Raw genomic sequence first — 6551 nt, 5'->3', positions numbered from 1 at the left:
TGCACTGAAAAAAAGGGACTGGCCATCTCTTGGATTTATGTAAGCATCTTGCATGTATTTAACACAATTGCCTCATGTTTTAAAGTTAAATGTAACTATATAGTGTAAAAACTACATGATATGCAGAAAGGGTGTATTAAATTGTTCATATCATGTTCAGGTGAAGTAAGTCAATAAGATAGCAACGTTAAATCTCGTGAAACCACGCGTGATTTCATCTCGCGGGCTTTGGATCGTGGTTTAAAAAAGGCATCCATCTCAGTCAAGTCGAGCAGCCAACTCTACGTTTTTGGTATGTCTTGATTTTTTGAATTAATATTTACCATATTTCAGCCAAATGTAGTTAAACGTCTAGAGTGTCGCCATGTAACATGCTAAAAAAGAGCCGTTAGCTTATTTGCTGTTTTATCTGTTGTCAAAGAATTGGCGCTTTTTCATTTGAATTTGTCTTTGGCACAAGAGCCGTAATATCACATTAAACCTAATTACGAGGCACTCATAACATAATTTGGTTTTCTGTGTGAATAGATTTGCCAACTGACTCTTCAGTTACATTGTGTATTTACTGCACCATGGTGTTAGTGAGATTTTGGACATTGAACAGCTTTAGCTAATATCATCAGCGGCATTATGCTAGCTTACATCCCTACCCCTCCTGGCCTCACCTGCTGTCCTTTTGTTTTTGTTTTTGTTTTTTTTGCTGCACATTGAGAGACGACCTCTATTCTGCATTTCACCAGGAGTCAGCTGATGGATTGTGGGTTCAAGGTGTTATGGTAAGAAAGTATATTCTATTTTCGTTTCTGTAACTTAATTATAATGGGTTTTTTATAATTATTAGGTGCATGCATACTCACCCTATTAATACAACTGAGAAATCCAAAATCTGCCATAGGTTTAACTTATACCTGTATGTATTGCCAGAAAGGTGATTACTGGACTCGCATTAATGCACACTTGAACTGAAATGAGGTTGTAACTTGTGGGTTGTTGGGTTGCAAATCAGAAACAAACATCTTTGGATTTTTTTTAATCCCATAAGATCTGGAAACACAGTTTTTATTCAACAAAACATTACTGATTAACCAAGCACAGTGCCTGCTGTTATTTCAAAAATAATTTTATGTCATTTCAGATAAAATGCAGCATTCCAGTGCATCCCAACCATGCCTTTACAGTCAAGGTTTCTGACGGAGCTGAGTTTCTCTCTGACAGTCTGCTGAAAGTGTTTGCAAAGTGATCGGGGGAACAGGGCACAAAGCTAAAGGATGTAGCTGCCATTATGACAGTAAGAACTTTAAAATTCTTTAACTACAAAGTGTATATGTATTGCATTAGGTCAGTAAAATTTTTATGCTACATCCATTGAAACAGTCAACTATTACCTGTGAGTACTGATTCCACTAAAAGGATGCCATAATTTTCGTCATGCATTTACTGGCCCACTGAGAAAAATTTATCTTTTTTAAAAAATAAATGTTCTGGAAACTATATATCCATAAAGTTGATGTCAAACAGGAACTTTTGATATTGCTTTGTAGATGCTGGTGTTGCATGTTGACTGGTTTAAAAAGTCAAGAGTTTTTGTCTGGGATCATTTTCTTCTGTGCTACTGAAAAGTTCACAAATCTCTGTTTTCTTTGTTATAATAGTCAAGGATGACATTAATGCTCGGAGTCCCTCATCAAAGTGCTCCGCATCTGTGTGAAAGACAATTGCAACATCTTGGTGCAGGAGTTCATGGTGAGTGTTTTATGAGTAGATTGTGGATTTGCAACCTTTAAAAATGCATTTAGTTATCCACTTGATCCTCATTGGACTGGTTAGGACCAGTAGTCCTCTTTAATAATTTGAAGTTCACATGAGGCCTGGTAGTGAACTCGGCCACCGGCCCTTGAGGCCCCACCCCCACCCCTGTATTAGGGGTCACATCAGTGTGAAAAAACTTTAAATTTGTCATTCTAATGAACAAAGGAAAATCCCACCAGTATTTACATTAGCTTTTGTTTGAAAAAAAAAAAAAAAAGACCAACTGACCAACAGCTAACCAAATTGTGGGGCTGAAAGTCTAAATTCTAACATCTTCTGAGTGACATAGCCTGGATTTCTGATGGGCCGGTGTCTTTCTAACAAAAACTAATGTAAAGCATTTGAAATTATTATGTTTTTCACCCTCTCTTAGAAACTCTGTTAGACCATGAATGGCAGCATGGCAGGCCACTCTTTGGCTATAGCTATTTACTATGTTGCTTGCATTGGTTTAAATTACTCTAACATTAGAACTGGTAGATTCAAAAGAGATGAGTTTAAAAAGGAATCTTAAAGAAATGTTTTGTGTTTAACCAGGACTTGACTGAGGCCACTGCACAGATTGCGAAAACCACAATGAACATCTGTCTCCAGAGATGCGCCAGGCAATGACTTTTCTGATGTTGTTCTTCAAGATCTGGATAACGTGACCTTTGCAGTAGCCATGCTGTTTGGACCTTTTTTATTCCTTCAACATGAGTTACCCATCACAACTCTGCTACACTTTTGAGGTGATTCAATGGGTGGTAATGGAGTTGGATGCAACTCAGCTCTCAAGAAAAGCTCACAACTAAGACAAAACTGCTCCTGCAACGAAGCTCACTGTTATGCATGTGAGGTGACCAGCTCTAGGTGAGAGGACATTTAAATCTCACACTTGTTCTGCTGCATTTTTGAAGCTCAATTCCAGGAACGGATCGCAGGGTTCATTTTTATATACTCTGCAACTGCCATGAGGACGAGCTGTTTTTTGTTGTTGTTTGTTTTTCCTTTTGCTCTGTACAAGTTCTGTTTGTCTGTTTGGCAGCATTTTTAAATTTCTCTTTGTATTTTTTCTTTCTTTTACTAGTGAAGAGATGTAGCGTGAACAGTTATACAGTCTAAATATCCCATATGGGTCGTGTGAAATGGTATTTTCAGTTTCATTCAGTTGAAGTAAAGAACGTTGAATATTTCTAAGTGTGCTGTTTTGAACCAAGATGTCACAGTATGATCAGTGCTGTAATTTTTGACAGTCACTGTATCAATGTTATTTTTGCGTCTCTTGAATAAAGTTTTTGACCTGCAAGTGCTAATTTCTTTAGTTATTGGGGTAAAATGGGTAGTGTTAATAGGAAGGTGTTTGCCAATTCAGTAACCTAATTTAATGTTAATGGAAACTAACATTACCTCAAATTGTTTAGTTATAATTGTTGTTTAACTGAATCTTGATGTCAGAGGCCTTAAATAGAATGTTTTGTATTGTTCTTTCCCAACATTTTTCAAAAGAAACAGTCTAATTTCTTTGCTGCGATTGATTCCAGAGAACACGGAAGAACTGACATTATTTAACTGTTGATTTATATAGATTCAGTAGAGCAGTAATGTCAGTTTAATTCTTTACCTACTGCAGTGAAATTAGACATGTTGTTTTGAAAGGTTACTGGTGGATGCCAGCAACCATCTTGGAAGAGAACAATACAATCTGTTATAAGGCCTCCATTTGAAAATTGTGTATTTGATACTAGAATATAATAGCAAAATGTAATTTGAAGATAACATGTAGTATTTAAGTGACCAAGTAGTATTGGGTAAAAGTTATTGAATCGTGTTGGGATAACGTGAGAAAATTGTGAAGGATTAAAATATTCCAAGAGCTCAAATTACTTCATCAAAACATGTTTAAGTCACATTTTATCAACACAAATTGCACAGGTTTATTGAACATGAATAAATTGTGTTAATTTAACTCAATTGTTTAAGTTGCTGCCAAAGCAAAACATCTGTGTGCAACAAATGTCCACCATTGAATTAAGTAAATCCAACAACATATTTTTTTCAGTGTGCTTTGACTGTTACGACGCACCCACACCAACTGAAGATGAATAAAGGTTTTTGTGAAAATGACTGCCGAGTCCGGTGCCGTCTCTGGATGCCCGAGGAATAAACAGAACCGGGGTGAAACTGATTTCGTAACAATAGACAGTAGGAAATTTCTGTTTTGGATATCACAGTTCATTCATTATTACTAGAGCCCAATCGGCAGGGTAGTATTATCAGCAGATGCTTCCTGTTTGCTGATCTATGTCTCATGGTCCGCGGTGGATGGCTGGAATTTCCACAAGGCTCCTGAACCTACCTGGGACACGTCCCTGGGCAGGGCCACCTCCTCCAGCTCCTGCACACCTGGATCCAATTGCAAGTAATCATGCCAGAGTGATTTAAGCTTCACGCTGACGTTCATTCACCGCCAGTTCATCATCAACCTATGTTGGTAACCGGCATGTTTCAAGTTCTCTATGTGATTTACCTTGTTAACGAAACTTTCTTGTGCTGCAGTTTCTGGATTCACCTTGGCTCAAACCTTTGGCTCACGCTTTACACGCGGACTAAGGATTGTAGAAATCCCTTTGTGCCTCACCTGCCTGCCCTCCTGCCATCAACCTCCATCTGAAACCTCCGGATCTCAGGTCAGCCTTTCCACGCCACTCAGCTCGCCCGGATTCTTGTCTCCCCCCTCTTAACACTCTGTTCCTCCTCCTGCAAATAAGAATTGCTATACAAATTACTTTCCACTTAAGGGCTACCTCCACTAACTCCCTAACTCCGTTGTCTTCTCTCTTCAGTGTGACTGTTTCCTGCCCAGCTCCAGTCTGCATCTCAGGCCCCGTTCCCTCTCTCTAGTCCTGCATACTCCTTAGCCTCGTTACCCAGGCCACGCCACGTCAAGCTCTACGTTTTATTTGCTTTTCTCCTCGACACGTTACCAAAGTTTAAGCCTAACCAATAAAATATTGTTAAACCACCTGCTGTCTCTGTCTGGGTTTCTGCACCTGTCCAGTTTCAGTACAGACCACTCGGTCCCGTGTCAATATGCAACAGCATGTGAAATGACAACGAAACAGAATCCCTCTTTAACTGTGTTATAACATTTAGCGATTTGAAATGCAACAAACACAACACCGAGCCAAGCACAGTTGCCAGAGAGTAAACAAGTAATTCACTGATTATACATAACAAATCAATCATCAACAGAAATGAGCCTCTAATAAAGGCATCTGACCACGTGCAAGCCTCACAAGTTTCAGCTGCTATTAAAACCAAGAAAAGATATTCATCTGACTGTTGTCTTGAGGCATCCTTTGTCTCTATATATTTTTATTAGCAGTTTATTTAAATGTACAAACATGACGTGAAATCTAGCATATCGGGGAAATATGTGTTATATAGTCCGTATTTGTTATAACCACCTTTGTTCTTTCATGCAGTCTAAGCTAAGCTACACGTGAAGGCTAAAAGTAAATCCGTCTGGTTCTTTTGCTGTATTTTGTAGCAACACATACTCAGAAATAAAGCTTACTGTGTGTTGTTTTTAAAAAAAAAAAAAATTATTAGTAGGTATACCCATGAAAAACACGATTTTTTTTTAAAAGCAAAGCCCAGAAAAGGTTTAATCGTCAACAACTCAGTGAAAACACAGGTGCAGAATTTTTGAAAAGTGCTCATTGCCTCCACTAAAGGTTTATTCTCACTTAACACAACAAAATAACACATTTGTCCCCAAACAATAAAAAAAGAAGCAACATTAAATGTCTTCAATACGGACACAATCCCATCTATCCTACTACTATCCCTAACCCCCATACATACAAATGCATTAATTAATAAATAAACACAAACCTATCGAACAATAACCTTGTAGTGTTACCTCCAGCCCGGCTTACCTCCAGTACTTCAGCAAACTAGTTATGTTTCGGTTACTATTGGATGGAAAGCTGGTTCTAAATGCTTAAATACAGAATATGGACATTAGCAAACTAGCCTATGTGGGGAAACAATCATTTAAAGTATCTACAACTCCAGCACTAATCACAGGGTGAAAGCAAAAGGAAGTATCTTTCACTGGATTATTACTGTAAAGATCGGTAGTTGCCACAGACACCTTCCACAGCAGACAATCTGAAATGTCACAGCAGGTAAAGTTGTACAGTTCATACTTACAATTAGCGTCGTTACAAGGTGTGTGAGTGTTCTGGCCTTGGCACTGTGCACGCTTGCTCTTTTTCAGGGCTTACTGGGATATGTGATTGGAACAGAGCCATCACTAATGCTGTTACTTAGACCTGTGCTTTTCCAGACGCCCCGCGGCTCTTAATACATTTTCTGTTAGTTCTTTCCTGTGAACTATCTATTTTTAAGGTTAAGACTGCTGCCATGAAAAAAGTCTTTTCAGGACACTTGTACCCTTGACAGCAACCTCCAACACCTTGCGATTAAGTATTTATGGTACATACTGCTGAGTCAACCAGATATCTTATGGTTGGATAACTGGCATAAAACATGAAGGTGACTGATCAACAATGTCTGAGCTGTTAATCAGGTTTATCTGACATTAGTGCCATTTATTAGCTTCAGTTTAGTTTGCTATGTGTACTTGTTTCATTTAAGCTCAATGAGATGTGTCTTCTGCTGTTTTTTGACTCTCTGTTTCACAGTGTGTGTGTGTGTGTGTGTGTGTGTGTGTGTGTGTGTGTGTGTGTGTG

At 38.5% G+C, this 6551-nt stretch overlaps 1 long non-coding RNA gene across 3 annotated transcripts; it reads left to right on the top strand.

Moving 5' to 3' along the window:
• Window positions 1–3366, top strand: LOC308402740. Of its 3 annotated transcripts, none has more exons than XR_013972801.1 (5): window positions 1–39; window positions 161–776; window positions 1136–1288; window positions 1653–1743; window positions 2347–3366. It is a non-coding gene; the product is annotated as an uncharacterized lncRNA (long non-coding RNA). The 3 variants fall into 3 exon arrangements; XR_013972802.1 differs by lacking the exon at window positions 1–39 and having other exon boundaries at window positions 47–292; window positions 713–776; window positions 2347–3363; XR_013972803.1 differs by lacking the exon at window positions 1–39 and having other exon boundaries at window positions 47–776; window positions 2347–3362.
• Window positions 3367–6551: the final 3185 nt, after the last annotated feature.

This window comes from Rhamphochromis sp. 'chilingali', assembly GCF_963969265.1.
Source record: "Rhamphochromis sp. 'chilingali' genome assembly, chromosome: 1".
Lineage (NCBI taxonomy): Eukaryota > Metazoa > Chordata > Actinopteri > Cichliformes > Cichlidae > Rhamphochromis > Rhamphochromis sp. 'chilingali'.
Note: the sequence above shows the minus strand (reverse complement) of the source record. Positions and strands in the feature narration are given on the sequence as shown.